This window comes from Schistocerca piceifrons, chromosome 2, assembly GCF_021461385.2.
Source record: "Schistocerca piceifrons isolate TAMUIC-IGC-003096 chromosome 2, iqSchPice1.1, whole genome shotgun sequence".
Classification (NCBI taxonomy): Eukaryota; Metazoa; Arthropoda; class Insecta; order Orthoptera; family Acrididae; genus Schistocerca; species Schistocerca piceifrons.
The window spans coordinates 513,868,930-513,885,181 of NC_060139.1; the positions used below are offsets into that span (position 1 = coordinate 513,868,930).

At 43.3% G+C, this 16,252-nt stretch overlaps 1 long non-coding RNA gene across 1 annotated transcript in view; it reads left to right on the top strand.

Moving 5' to 3' along the window:
• Positions 1–1,303: 1,303 nt before the first annotated feature.
• Positions 1,304–16,252, top strand: part of LOC124777867 — a 523,503-nt gene continuing 508,554 nt past the window's right edge. Inside the window, exon 1 of the long non-coding RNA XR_007015791.1 lies at positions 1,304–1,444. This is a non-coding gene — a long non-coding RNA (uncharacterized LOC124777867). The remainder of the gene's footprint in view (positions 1,445–16,252) is intronic.

Here is a 16,252-nt window from a genome sequence, read left to right on the forward strand (position 1 = left end):
GTGCCAGGATTCCATGTTTCTGCCTGCGATGTACTACAACCTTACAAACACAGCGTCTTGTGAGAATTAGCCTGTTTCCAATAACAATGAAACAATAGTAATAATTATTATATTATACTACACTTAAAACTCAGATGACATCGTCCACTTTTTGTGTATTTCACTGTTTTAAATGTTGCAGAGATGTTGGCTTATAGTTTTCCTAAGAAACTGATTTAATTATATGATTCCAATAAACGTTCTTTGTGTGCTGCACCACGTGGTCGAAACTGGTGCTGACTAATTGTTGTTGCCAAGCACTGAATCGGCGAGTTTATGTCCTAATTGTGACCCGCCGAACTGTCACAATCCAGAACAGTCGGTCAGCTGCAATGTAGCTTGGTTTTAAGCTGCAAGGGAAGCCTAGAAGATGTCGCAATAAAATTGGAGTGTTGTCCAAAACAATGATTGGGCAAACTTACGACTTCCAAATGAGAGGCGAATCGCAGTTACTTTCATGCATTCCGATAAATTGACGAAACTAATGACAAACAGTGGCAACATTAGCGTTAAAAGGTCTTTACATACCTGACATAACGGTCTGGTGGTGGAGAAGACGCTAATATTCACGCAAGTGACTTAATTGTAATAGCAAAGCGCCAAGTGATTTTCGTATTGTTCACTAAAAACATATACTACTATAGAAGGGAATGCGTCACACCTGTGGTCAGAGCTGCAAGCTGGTATTCAAAATACTTGTGGTGCAAATCTCATGTACACGAGATGAAGTCTGTAGACATACAAGTCTGCTTAATTACCTATCTTCTGGGGAATTAACTAGAGTCTTACAAGAGACGAGGTTGCGTGTTCATGGTATTTTAACTACTTCCTGTGAACAATGCGCAATGAACGTTTCTGACAAACTATTGTAATAAGAGATTGGGTCACATGTTGCACAGTAACGAGTAACGTAGCCTGGTTGTGTGGCCGTCCGATCTGAGTCACTGCATCCTTTGTCCGTATGTGTGCGCGCTTGTATTGCTATGTTGTGCAACCCATCCTTTGTACAATACTTTCCCTCGCCCCACTTTAATTCACGTAGACCAGTGCATGAGAACTCTAAAGCTGATCTGATTTGGTACGGTCACGTACTCGTGTACCACTTGCCCGGTGGCCAAAGTTGTCGGGACGCTTCTAAGACGCGTCGCTGGTTGCCTGCTTGCGAGGCGTTCCGGAACACACTGCGCATGCGCCCGCGGCACTGTGAGGCAGGAGGCTCGGCGCGCCGTACGAGTGCTGGCCCATGTCAGTGTGCGCGCGGCAACCCGCGAGCGAGCAGCGAAGAGGAGGAGCGCAGGACAGCTGCCATCGGGCTTACCAGCGCTTGCGACGTCGCGGCTGTCATAGCCGGAACTGTCAGCTCTGTGAGGGGGCAATCTGTCACCGGCTGCTTGCTTGCTGCACGGTAAGTGTTACTTCCAGGTCGCATTCCGCTCTAGAATTCCAGCAGATGGAAATTAAAAGGATGCCAACTAATATGTTATTGCATCGCTGGCTATGTTGTTATCGCGTCGGTAGTGGTTTTTCGCCTTCACCTAGTAACAATCGCAGATTTCGTTGGTGCACTGATATAAAGGAAAATTTTAGTCATATCTAACATTTTGGAAATGTTTCACTGACCGTAGACTCAAAGTGACTGCAACTGGAATGCATAGTAATCATGGAGAGACACAAAATTAATGCTGTTTATTGCCTATGAAGCAGTACTTGGAGATTTAGGGTTAGTTAATTGCTAGAAAAACGGTTCTTCATTTCGTGTGTCAACTGTTAGCTGTCCTGTACCATGACTTGTTCTATAACGTTACATGTCGCGATAGATGGAGCGATTGATTCCATCTTAGCAAACTACGATGCAGCTACAGTTAATTTTTAAAACAAATTTATATTATTATAAATTCAATAAATCATTACATTTAGATATTTGTGATATTGTCTCCTTGTTTTTATCATACCAGGAACAATGGAACTGTTTTTGTTTTAAACTATCGGTGCTTTAAATGATAAAACAGTGTGACAGAAGCGAAAAGCAAATCCAAAAATGAACAGGACATGTGTCAAATTGTGTCATGTACTCTAGTCCACACCTTAGATTTAGGTGTAAGTCTCTCTAGGATACATTTTTGTGATCTCGGTGTCGGTATTCGTAGGAGCTCTTGCTTAATGTAGCTAGACAAAGTATTTGGTACATGTGGAACTGTCAATATGTTATATTTTATTTTGGTGACTGTGTAGTCTTTTCCTAAAATGTAATTGAAAAATACTTCATTTAGCGTGACTAAACATGTCCAATGATTTTTTAACTAGTCTTAGTAAACTGTATAATACAATTTAGCCGAATGTGCTAAAGAATGTCCTGTTTTAGCCTCTTAAGTCACTCATATCTTAATAGCAAAATTCTGATTTGCTTACAAAGTATGCTTAGAGTGTTATGAAAACTTAGAGAATCAGCGCTGAAACTGTTTCACTGAAATATTGTGATATGGTTTTGCAGAACGATTGCGTCTATACTCGTATTTTTTCAAGAAGATAACTTCCTATCTGTTATATATTGTGATTATTTAATCTTCGACTTTCAGTAGAAATAATGACTTCACATGAAAAGAAGAAAGTCGAGGCCGGTTTTCATATGTACTATTTTGAGTATACGCGCGTGCGTGCAAGCGTGCGTCCGTGTGCATTAGCGCGGGCGCGGAAAGTAGAGTGTCTTCTTTACTGTGGGATATTTTCTGATATCTGGTTGCTAATCCGAATTTCGTTCTAATGAAATGTCCAGCGGCAACTGCAGTTTGCCATGAGATAAAATGGTGCCATTTCCTGTCATTTTCTACCCTATGAGGGAGCTAGCTAAATTGACTCTACATTGCTAGTTTATATACAGCAAAACAACAGAAAATACATGCAGCACCGAATTTATGAATATCACAACGGAGGATAAGCCATTTAGTAAATGAATGAAACTTAAAGTGTTGTTTTATCTGAAGGTTACGTTAATCGGGCTGTGTTATGCTCCACAGACATACAGAAACATAGAAATGCTGTTACTTCTTTTATTTTCTAACATGTCATTATGGCAAGCTACTTTTCACTGAACTGTTATCGCATTTTTTATATGTGGTTTGCAAATCGTTATGCTGTGTATGGTCATTTAATCAGAAATTTACATTACATGTCCACCACTCTCCATCTGGAGATCGCATAACAATATCTCTCCAGTGTGTTGTAAATTAATTTCTCTGCACCACTTGTTAACAACTAATTGATATATTTATATATGTATTGAGAAAGTGTTATCCGTAAAACAAGTTCTTCTATTATGCTGACCTTCGGTTTCTTCTTTGCTGTTTCTGTTATGAATTCTATACGCAGTGATCTATTTCTTTGCCACTGACTAAGTAAATTTCCCGTGTGTTGTTTGTTCAAATTTCCAGTATTCTGCCATTGCGTTATTCACTCATCCGAGCGATCCACAATTAGAGGGATTTCACTTGCGTTAGGAGTCACACTTCTTCTCTACGATATCTGTTTGTTAATCACACAGTAATGAAATATGTGCATATTTAGTGTCTGTAATGGAACAGAAAATCGCCTTGGCTCAACAGCAAATCGGACCGAGTGTTGTGGCTGATCCGGTATCTAGGCAAGCTAGTTTACCAGAACATCGCTCATTAGTCCGAAGCTGATTCCATTCGCCTCCGGAAGCCCGATCCACCTCTCTGTCATCGAGTTAAATCTCTTCGCTTTGCGCTGTATATTCATTACGTTGCGGACCAAATAACCTATTAAATTATGTTTATTCAGGGGAATTAATTAAATCCTTTCACTTCCTGAGTCGAGCTTGCTTATGCACGCCCGCGCATAGGTGGTCTTTCAAATACTTCCTGTGAAAAAGTGCAACAGAAGTTTTAGTGTAGCTATTAATTTCCTGTAACTAAATACTTGGTCACATGCACCACATTAACAAATTTATACTCATGTACGTGACCTCGTTATGTGTCCTTCAAATATAAATGATTTCAGCATACAACCCGTCTACGTGTTCTGTTTGAATGGCTTTCCTTCGTTGCATTTGGATTCCAAAGATTGTTTGAGTTCTGGGAGGAATAGAAGTTAGTTTGAAATTGTAAGAGTGATCTGTTGATTAGTTTTTCTTATATATGTGTGAAACAGTACGTTACTTACATACGCACAAATATCATAGTGTGGATGAATCAGACGAAGTCTCTAATGTTTGCTAGTTACTTGACGCTCGATTGGAGTTATACGGTCAAAGCCTGGTGAAGGAGAATGGTGACGTGGGAAGGGGTGGGCGGGTGGAGGGCAGAAAATTTCATTCCTCGATCTGTTTAGCAAAGCAACGTATTATTCACTATCACCTGACTTCACGCTAATTTTCCGGGACAAACGACTATTGTATAGACGGTGATTCAAGAAATGAGTGGACTTGATGCTGGAGATTGTCCGACCATTATATAGGGATGGTAAGCTCGACGGCATGCTTGGTTTTATTTAAGAGAAGTAGGCTATGTACATACAATGGTTCTTTCGCATCATCAGGATAACCACAGACCCAAAACCCACAATTTGTAGTCACTTATAATTAGCAGTTACACACTGAAGAGCCACATAAAATGGTACATCTCCTTAATATCATGTAGGGCCCCAGCAAGCACACAGAATTGCCGCAACACGACGAGGCATAGACTCGATTAATGTCTGAAGTAGTGTTGGAGGGAACTGACACCATGAATCCTGGGGGGAGGGGGCTGTCAATAAATCCGGAAAAGTACGAGGAGTTGGAGATTTCTTCTGAACAGCACGTTGCAAGGCATTCAAGATATGTTCGATAATGCTCATGTCCGGGGAGTTTGGTGGCCGGCGCGAGTTTGTGAACTCAGAAGACTGTTTCTGGAGCCACTCTGTAGCAATTCTGGACGTGTAGGGTGTGGCATTGTCTTGCTGGAATTGCCCAAGTCCGTCGGATTGCACAATGACCATGAATGGATGCAGGTGATCAGACAGGATGCTTATGTACGTGCCATCTGTCAGAGTCGTATCTAGACTCATCAGGGGTCCCATATCACTCCAGCTGCACACGCTCCACCAGTTAGAACAGCCCCCTGCTGTTGATAAGCAAGGTCCATGGATTCATGAGGTTTTTTCCATACCCACACACGTTCATCTTCTCGATATAATTTTAAATGAGATTCGTCCGATCAGGCAACATGTTTCCAGTCATCAACAGTCCAATGTCGGTGTTGATGGGACCAGGCGTGGCGTAAAGCTTTGTGTCGTGCAGTCATCAGGAGTACACGAGTGGGCCTTCGGCTTCAGGAAGCTCATATCGATGATGCCTCGTTGAATGGTTCGCACGTTGACGATTATTAATGGCCCAGCATTGAAATCTGCAGTAATTTGCGGAAGGGTGTATTTGTCATGTTGAACGATTCTCTTCAGTCATCATTGGTCCCATTCTTGCAGGATCTTCTTCCGGCCGCAGCGATGTCGGAGATTTTATTTTTGATTGAATTCCTGATATCTACGACAGACTCGTGACATGCTCGTTCCGGAAAATCCCCACTTCGTCCTACCTAGGAGAGGCTGTGTCCCATCGCTCATGCGTCGAGTATAATACCACGTTCAAACTCACTGAAATCTTGGTAACCTGCCGTTTTAGCAGCAGTAACCGATCTAACAACTGCGCCGACACCTCCATTTATATATATGTAGGCGTTGCCGACAGTAACGCCGTCATCTGCCTTGTTTACGCCTTCCGTTGTGGCCGAGCGGTTCTATGCGCTTGTGTCTGGAACCGCGCGACCGCTTTGGTCGCAAATTACAGTCCAGCCTCGGGCATGGATGTGTGTGAGGTCCTTAGGTTAGTAAGGTTTAAGTAGTTCTACGTTCTAGTGCTCAGAGCCATTTGAGCCTTGTTTACGTATCAATGTATTTGAATACGCTTGCCTATATCTTTGGTGCTTGAGAGTACATAAGTCGCGATAGTCACGCAGCTGCTTGTGTCCAAAATGGATTCCACCAGGCAGAGTAGGAAAAGCCATTTCCTTACACGATATAACACCCCCATCCGCAAATGATCTCAGCTGTCCAAAATAAGCGCGAGAAGCTATTTATATTGGTGGACTTCGTATCTTCTAAGGTATTTCAGTGCCAGTGTAAACCACTTTAAGTAAAGATGTAATAGGACTTCGTAGTCCCCAGAATGAAGTGTAATATGCGCTGCTTTGAATCTTCCTGAGAGATTAAAACATTGTCAGAGCGGCAAAAACCCGGCAGTCTTACCAGCAGAGCTTTTGAGCCACCAAGCACGACTCACGCTCACAATTTCCTCGTGTATTACTTCTCCTGTGATCCTAACTTCTCACAAGTTCTCTTGCACACCTTGCCGGAGCAAGCGCTCCAGGAGGAACGAATTCTGTAGTTGTCTGCTTGTCATCACTCACACTTTACGTATCCAAATTATTTAACTCCACAATCATGTCCGCCGGGGAATGCAACCTGTGAACCTTGATTAAACTGAAATACGTCTCAGGAACAATGTTCTGGGACTAATGAACGCCAGTAAAATAAGCAGAAATTCCATTAAAAATTTGTACCTTACTCAGCATTGTTATCTAACAAACCGACAACGTTGTAGATCCATAGGACGCACAAACCACCATTCCTAAAATAATTTATTAAACATTGTAGCAGTCCCAGCGCTTCGTACAATTAAATAACTGTCGTATTTCACAGCCAACAGTGAAGAACATCTTGCCACCGCCGCTAGTGAAATGGCCACTTGTAATTTGTTTCTTAAACATCTAATTTCCAGATGCTGCAGAACCCTCAGTGTTTATTTACTGTATGCTGTAACGGCATTCTAAAATTCTTTTAGAGTATTTCCAAAATATTTTCGTTGATTATCAGTCACTCTCATTTCTCAGAAGCCTTAATGACCTCTTTGAATGTAACGTTCCGGGTTCGGGACCAAACATGATACACGCGTATAATACACCAAGATGTTTCACAACATACTCTGACATTGTCTGTTGTCTTATTCAAACAGCTATTTTTGCGTTAATTTAAGGTTCATCTCGAGAATGCACCTAATACTCACATAAAAACGAAATAATGGTAGCTCCCATACATTAGGCATACCACTAACTATGTGGGTGTCTTTGACGGTTTCTCCACATACCTCAGATTGGATCATTTGTCCCTGACGTGGCACCATAATTAAGTCTTTGAACTGACCTAGAGGAAAGAATATTATAGATGAACATTTTCGGATTCTTTAAGACTGGGACAGGAGCCATCTCGGCATTCGACTTACGTGTAACTACATCAACCTAAAACAAGATAACTTGACGGGGATTTGAACCTATATTCACTCGAATGCGCGTCGTTTGTTGTAACCACTGATCATATCGTCTGGCAGCGCATTTCAAATATCGCTGCATGGTGTACTCAGAGTGTGTTGTACATAAATTCCTGAGGTCTTTCCATAAATTATCTCTTGGCAGTCCCTTAAAACAAGGCAGCAAAATTTTTACCTCTCCATGCTTTTCCAATTATGTTCCTGTTACATTCCCGTCGAACGGGCTGCCGATGTAGTACAACATTCCCTTCCTGCCCCATGCAGCCAACTGATTCAAAGTTAGTACTGACAATATTACTATTGCCGATGCATTCGTAGCGTGACAGTGCAGAAAATGTTTTGGTATGTAAACCTTTTTTATATCGTTTATTTGTAAGTCTCAGTTGCACATTTTTTCTTTCTTCTGTGTTCAGTGTTCAACTAGGACGGCAACATAAACGATATAACACAACATTTTAAACACTTTTGTTCCATTTAAAATATTTAAATGTACGTATTTGCAGCAGATACAATCCAAGGGAACTCAAATAGTATAACAGTACATTCACAAAATTCGCTCGCATTGTACCCATGTTCTCTGTTCACATGTTTAATGTTGTCATATACACGTTCTACAGAGTCATGGAATATCTGTACGTCCTCCAGACCTATTTCATACAGACATGTTTGCTTACGTTCGAATCACTCCCATTGATTACATGCATTATAAAGGAAGTATTTTCCAGCCTGTATTCAAAGTCTACGGTCTTGTTTCAATTTCAAATGCTCCAGTACACTTCCCCAGAGCATCTCTTCGTCAAAAATTTGTTTCTGAATACATAGATCTAGAACTGAGTAGCTCAATGGATAGCCAAGTCCTTACCCCAATGTTGAACAACGTAGTGGTACGGCAGACGTGATCTTGCTGGAAGTGGTGTTGCGTTGTCTCCACTCGACCTTTGAACTGCCTTGCCCTGCCAGTTATAGAAATTTGTTGTTGACTGCGACCTATGGAGCAATGCAGTGTATTTTACATACGTAAACCTCTGTCAAAGAGGAGAGAGTGATACGAGATAGAAGAAAAGATTTTTTAGACTGACATTTAACTTCTTATGTAACGATATTGTTAAAATCATATTCATAATTAAAAACACGGAACATATCACTTTGCTTCCTTTGTGTGCACTCCACCAAAATATTTCTTACAAAATCAAGAAGTGGAAGTGTTCCTAGTAGATAGCGAAACTAGTTTATCCTGCTTCAAATGGTTTAAATGGCTCTGAGCACTATGGGACTTAACATGTCAGGTCATCAGTCCCCTAGAACTTAGAACTACTTAAACCTAACTAACCTAAGGACATCACTCACATCCATGTCCGAGGCAGGATTCGAACCTGCGACCGTAGCGGTCGCGCGGTTCCAGACTGAGGCGCCTAGAACCGCTCGGCCACCAGCGGCCGGCAGTTTCTCCTGCTACAGAAAATTGTGATACAAGGGAATAAAGGTATAAATACTCCAGGAAGTACAAAACTACTTATCCTGACAGATAAATGTGGACGGCGGATGTTTTTAGACCGCTCCCCATTAAAAACCAAACGAATGCATTGTCACTGCAAGAAAGAGAGCGAATTAGAACTGTGAAGGATTGAAGCAACAACAAGGGTTGTGTTTTCGGAAGGCGATGTGCTGCAACTATCAATGAGAGCCGCCAGACATGACTGAGCAAGACAAACATAAACTCAAACGTAAACAAACCCGCAAACAAGCTAACAGCTAACACAACGTGTGGTTAAGCTTGCTAGGAATATCAGCCGCTACTCTGATCAGTCTCATTAAAATCTCGCTAAAACGATCAGCGTAAATACATTTTCCTACTGATAGATCGTTCTTGATACCGTACGTAAGTGCGCAGAACTCATATGCTGCAAACCCCGTATCTGATAGTAACTTTATCAGAAAAGTAGCACAGTGCTACTAGCTTCAGTTGTAGTAGGCACAGTGAGCCAATATCATACTGCTGTCAAAATATAATCGTTTATTTTCAGATTTCTTCCAACGTAAGAGGGTGACTAAATTTACAGCAATATAAATCTTTGTTAGAAGACAGAGCAATGGATTGCATCTCGTATAAAGTATAATTTACGTATCCAGGATCGCCGTTCTCCTTACCACCTGAAACTAATGCATGAAATTTTGTCTACACCGACTCCACAAGCCACCTAATGGAGTGTGGCGGAGGGTACTTCTGCCACCACTAACTGATCCTCTGTTGCACTCGTGAATGGTGCGTGGGGGAATGATTGTCCGTAAGCTTCTGTATTTGCTCTGTTTCTCGAGTTTTCTCGCTGTGGTCATTTCATGAGATGCGTTTGGGAGGTAGTAACATGGTGTGACTCTTTCCGGTAAGCGTTCTCTCGAAATTTCAATAGTAAACCTGTCAATGCACAAGGCCTGCCTTGTAACGTCTGCTCTCGCGCCGACTACACGATCCCGTGCCGAAACGCGCCGCACTTCGTTGGATCTTCTCTATTTCTTCCAGCAGTTTCATTTAAGTTTGTGGGAAGGTCTTATGGGACCAAACTACTGAGGTCATCGATCCCTAAGAATACACAATACTTAATTTAACTTACACTATGGACAACACATACACCCATGCCCGAGGGAGGATTCGAACGTACGACGGGAGGAGCCGCAGGGTCCGTGACAAGGCGCTCTAGACCGCGCGGCTACCCCGCGCGGCATCTTCCATCAGGGCTACCTGGTTAGGATCTCAGATAGATGAACAGTACTGATGATTTGGTAGAAGAAACGCCTTATAAGCCACTTCCTTCTTAAATGAGCTACATTTCCTTAAGATTCTTCCTATGTATCTCAGTCTAGCATCTGCTTTTCCTACGATGTGATTTATGTTGTCATTCCACTCTGTATAATTAATCTTACATATTTTACGGTAGGTACTGTTCCCAGCAATTTGTCATCAACAGTGTTATTGTGCAGCAGTGAATTTCTTTTGCTATGTATGCGCAATATGTTACATTTATTTACGTTCAGGGTCACCCGCCAGAGCCTGCATCATTCACCAATCTTCTGCAGATCATTATGCAAATCAATAGTGTGGCATCACCTGCAAACAGTCTTCAAGAGCTGCCTACGCTTTCTGCTGTATCTTTTACACACATTGTTAACAGTGACGGTCCTCTCACACTTCCTATGGCTACTCGAGAAATTACATCCGTCGAGTTTTTTTCCGTTAACTCTCGATGGAAGACGTACCAGTATTTATGTTTAAAACAAGTCTTAGTGAATAAATCTGAATATTTTTTGTAAGAGTCTGAGGCATTGCTGGAGTGGGAACACCTGTTCCCTTCAGGTCATTGAAGTAAAGCGCCGTTGGGCTTGGCTAACGCTTGGATGGGTGACCGAATGCGTTTGCCGAGCGCTGTTGGCATGTGGGATGCACTCAGCCCTTATGAGGCGTATTGAGGTGTTAATTGATTGAGAAGTGGTGGCTTCGGTCATGAAAGACTGTTAACGGCCGAGAGAGCGGTGTGCTGACTACATGCCCCTTCGTATTCGCATCGAGAGACGCCTAACAGCAGAGGATGACACGGCGGTCGGCCGGTACCGTTGGGTCTTCCCCTGCCTGCTCGGACGGAGTTTTTTCTATGTGAACACAGCAGCGTTCCCATTCATCCTATGATCTTGAACTTCCACCTTTTACAAGATTTTCGTCGTGCACAAGTAAATATCCTTTGTAAGAATTCATACGTTAACTGTCTAACATCAGCTGGATACAATGCACTTTCTATCTCCTTGAAATTTCTTCTACTAAACTCTGATAATGGAGATTCGGCACAGTTATGATATCATGGTAACGCCCAAATTCCGTTGTATGCGATGGATCACTTGCCAGAAACGCTGTAATTAAAATCGCACATGACGTGCTTCTACACTACCGAAACTTGGAAACCGCTTGACATGTAGCAATAGCGAGGAAACGATAGTAAATGAACGCATATTTCCCGCTGATATCCTGAAAATCCAGTAGCTTCATTGCTAGACTTCAGTAATGCACCATCATCAAGGCGGCGTGTAACAAACCTCAAATTACTATGGAGTGTGTTACATGTGTGGCCATACAAATGATTAGTATTTCATCGCAGTCACACGAAATAGGTGGGAGTGATAACACATAAATTCCATATGTAAGAAAGATTAAGCAGCAAATATCTAATTCAGAAATCGCATGTGGGTGTCGCGTGTTTGTGAGAAGATTGTGTTATGCCCCGAGTGACAACGAGAAACGTCTACAATCTTGTACCGGAATTGAAACAGCAGTGGGATCTTAGCCTATCTAGACTGCCATTCATCACCCCTCAGTATTGCTGCCCAGGACTGTCACACGAATATACACTCGTGCTTAAAATCTAAGGACGATAGTTTCACACAAAGTGTCCCACCCAAATAACGTAGCTCGACAAAACTTGGCCCACATGATGGAAAGAACTAATACAGTGCAGTACAGAAGGTGACTGACAGAAACACTCCAAAATACGAACAGATATCACACTTTTATTCAAAGACAATAGTTACACTGAAGTCACGAAGATTTGCAATGGTTCCCCGGACATTAAAAGTGCGCAACATGGTTCTTAATATGGTGTGTGATCACCGCGGAAGCTAATCATTCTCTGGAACAGGCACCCATGTTGGATGTAAGGCTGGTAAAGGGTCCTGATAGGGCGTTCCGTTACTCAACAACTGCTGGATGGTCGATGGTGCATGTGGTGGCTCCACAACGTACCCCGCAAGTGCGCGGGAACGAGCAGGCCACTCCGTTCGCTGAACATCTAGGTCTATGTATTCGGAAACCAATTTTTGTCGGAGAGACGCACCGAGGAACTGTAGTGGAGTATTTGAAATTGAAACAAGGCCGTAGCATGGTATTTTGAGTGCTTACCGGCAAATACGTCCTTTACAGTGTATGGAAACAAAGAGAGGGGTTGGTACATTAGGAAAAAAAATCTGACACACAGGTATAATACACCAAGATGTTTCACAACATATTCTGACATTGTCTCTTGTCTTATTCGAACAGCTATTCGTGCATTAATTTAATGGTCCATGTGCGGGTGTCTACGGGAGACAACGTACTGGTCGTCAGTTAAAGAAATCGCGCCCACGCAGTTGCCGCGCCACTACATAGTGTGAGTTTGAGTACTTTGCAGTCGTGTTATATGTGGTTGCAATTGCACCAGCTGTTTGATGTGGGGCTCTTCTTGTCTGTTGCACATGTGGCGTTGATGTGCTGCTGCAGTTGACCGTTGTCGACAACCTTCTCTCCTTCGAAAAACAGCGCGTGTGGTTCTGAAAGCTCACCACTGCTGTCGTCAGTATGAAACACATGGGCTACACTCGTTACACTTGGTCCTCTTCCAGTTTCCCGATGATTCTTCCCCGTATGAATTCATCCAGATGTCTGCGGGCTATGAAGAACACCGCCACAGTGCACCGTAAGTTCTCGCTGATTGACACACACAATCAGTCTTTTTCCGTTCCTTCGACTTCCTCGCGACGCAGGGCCAGCCCCATTTGGTGCTATAGTCACGACGACTTCACGCCATCTAACGACCAGCTTTCTGTGTAAGGCTGGAAGATCGCTGTTAACGTGCTCCCGCACAGTCATTCATTTCCACCGAGTTATTAATGTCTTATGGTTCTCGCGCTTAAGTTTTTCAGAACAGTGTTGTCACCATGGATTCAGTAGGGCTGCACTCAATGCCATTAGGGAACTCAGTGACTCTACCCCACTAGTGCACATGAGGACAGACATAGCTCATCCGCGCACGACTTCACAGACGCTTCACGTAACATGAATCAGAAAATGCACTTCCTTCTTGCAAGACGAGTATTCACACTGACAGTACGACAATTCCTGGAGCACCACGGACAGTAAGAACGGTGACCATTGTTATGTCTTGCCATGACGTTGCAGCAGAGAGGTGCACCGAAGGTGGCGAGTCAAACGACAGCACGCCGTCCTATGGGTTTCGGTTCAGTGAATTTTCTTACAGTGACTTATCAGAGTGTCGAAGCTCCAACGAGAACGAACGTTGATAGAGTGCATGCGTTATCGCCGTACGTGACAAGCACCAGGTTTGATATTATAGGGTGCCAATGGATACGCAACGTGATCAGTTCTGTCTCACATAGCCGGTAACTTGGGCAGCCGCCATAACTTTTCTATCCAGCTAGATCCAGTCTTCCGTGATGCTATATTTCAACAAGGTTACTCAAGAGTGGATGTTGCCAGTGTTTCCGTAACATGTCTGCTTCCCTGGGCAGCATGTTCTCCAGATTTGTTACCCAATGGATACCGTCTCGTCATGGGTTGCCGGAAGGCTGTTACGCAAGCACGACGATTGATTAAATCCCGCAGAGAGGTAAGGGAGAATTAAAGGACGTGTCTTATTTACTACCTGACTCGATGCGCAGCCGAGAGAGAGCCATTTTGGCAGGTCTGCGTACTAAATTTCGTACTCTGTAAGCCGCCAAATCATCTGAAGTTTAATTATGTATTTCAGAACTGTACGGTATACTCACAATAAACAAAATTTCGTTACTTTCTATCCTTCTTGAGGTAGCAATTGTAATAGACAGCAGACGGCCGCGGTGGCCGTGCTGTTCTACATCTACATCTACATCTACATCTACATTTATACTCCACAAGCCACCCAACGGTGTGTGGCGGAGGGCACTTTACGTGCCACGGTCATTACCTCCCTTTCCTGTTCCAGTCGCGTATGGTTCGCGGGAAGAACGACTGTCTGAAAGCCTCCGTGCGCTCTCGAATCTATCTAATTTTACATTCGTGATCTCCTCGGGAGGTATAAGTAGGGGGAAGCAATATATTCGATACCTGATCCAGAAACGCATCCTCGCGAAACCTGGCGAGCAAGCTACACCGCGATGCAGAGCGCCTCTCTTGCAGAGTCTGCCACTTGAGTTTGCTAAACATCTCCGTATCGCTATCACGGTTACCAAATAACTCTGTGACGAAATGCGCCGCTCTTCTTTGGATATTCTCTATCTCCTCCGTCAACCCGATCTGGTACGGATCCCACACTGATGAGCAATACTCAAGTATAGGTCGAACGAGTGTTTTGTAAGCCACCTCCTTTATTGATGGACTACATTTTCTAAGGACTCTCCCAAGGAATCTCAACCTGGCACCCGCCTTACCAACAGTTAATTTCATATGATCATTCCACTTCAAATCGTTCCGCACGCATACTCCCAGATATTTTACAGAAGTAACTGCTACCAGTATTTGTTCCGCTATCATATAATGATACAATAAAGGATCCTTCTTTCTAGGCGCTTCACTCCGGAACCGCGCGACTGCTACCGTCGCTGGTTCGAATCCTGCTTCGGGCATGGATGTGTGTGATGTTCTTAGGTTGGTTAGGTTTAAGTAGTTCTAAGTTGTAGGGAACTGATGACCTCAGAGGTTAGGTCCCATAGTGCTCAGAGCCGTTTGAATCAATTAATAGATAGCAGCGTAGTTCGAGCATAGCCTTCATTCCCCACAACAGATTTCCACGCACTACAATAAATTTATATTTTTTTTGGTTTTTTAAAGGGTTATCAAATATTATACATATGCATTAACCTCAACAGAAATATACCTATTTTCTTTGAACTAATCAGTTGCTAGCAATCCTTCGAAAACATAAATATTTTGGTTCGCGGTATTTAATTCCTAAAATCAGGTACTCCTCGCCACTCGTTTGGACTATCTTGTATATTTCTTCCAGATGATGTTTTTAGGCATAATTGTTCACCAAACCTCGTTATTGTTACGTGAGAAAGCTGATCTGTAGAGTTATGCCAATTCCGCTGATATCAAAATCCCGACGTGTTTCACATTTACGGCCTGACAGTTTTCAGGGTTTTGAAGCGAGTCGTCAAAATCTGTGTACGGGCGAGGGGTTGGGCACGACCAGCAGGTTATTAATGCGCTGCCAATGGTCCGTGCGCCAACATCGGAGCTCATCACCGCGAAGTGATGGCCAGAGCGCTCGCATTCACTCGCAATCTGCGTCGGGATTTTTCGCGGTGCCGCGGCAGCTGCTGCTGCCAGGGACAACGGGTGTCCACAGCCTCTCTGAGGAGGAGCGCTTACTGCGGAGGTATTGAGGCAGCGGAGTTTACTCACTACCGTAATGTGTCTTTCAGCCGGGTATTATGAAGTACTAGACGTCGTTTTCATATCAGATTAGATTGTACGAGGAGTAGGTGATCCCGGGACACATTTACGCAGATTTCTTTTCGGACTTTTAAAATTAGTTTGGTTATATTTAGCGTATTTGAAATTCTTTGGTGTTTAACTTGGTTCTTTAAATACACTGAAGTGACAAGTCATACCGTACCTCGTAATACGGTGTCCAACTTTCTTCTTCCGGGCTTAGTGGATCATCTCGAAGTAGTAATGGCCTCAAGAAGTCGTTGGAAGTCCCCTGCAGAAATACTGAGCCACGCTGCCTCCACAGCCGTCCATAACTGCGAAAGTGTTGCCGGTGCAGGATTTTGTGTACGAACTGACCTCTCGATTATGTCCCATAAATGTTCGATTTGATTCGTGTCGGACGATCTGGGTGGCCATATCAATCGCTCTCGTTGTCCAGAATGTCCTTCAGACCAATCATGAACAATTCTGGGCTGGTGACGTATCATCGTTGTTTGGGAACATGAAATCCTTCAGTGGATGCAGATGGTCTCTAAGTAGCCGAAAATAACCGTTTCCAATTAATGGTGTCCGCCCCCCGTGGCTGAGGGGTGCAGTCCAGCTCTCGCAGC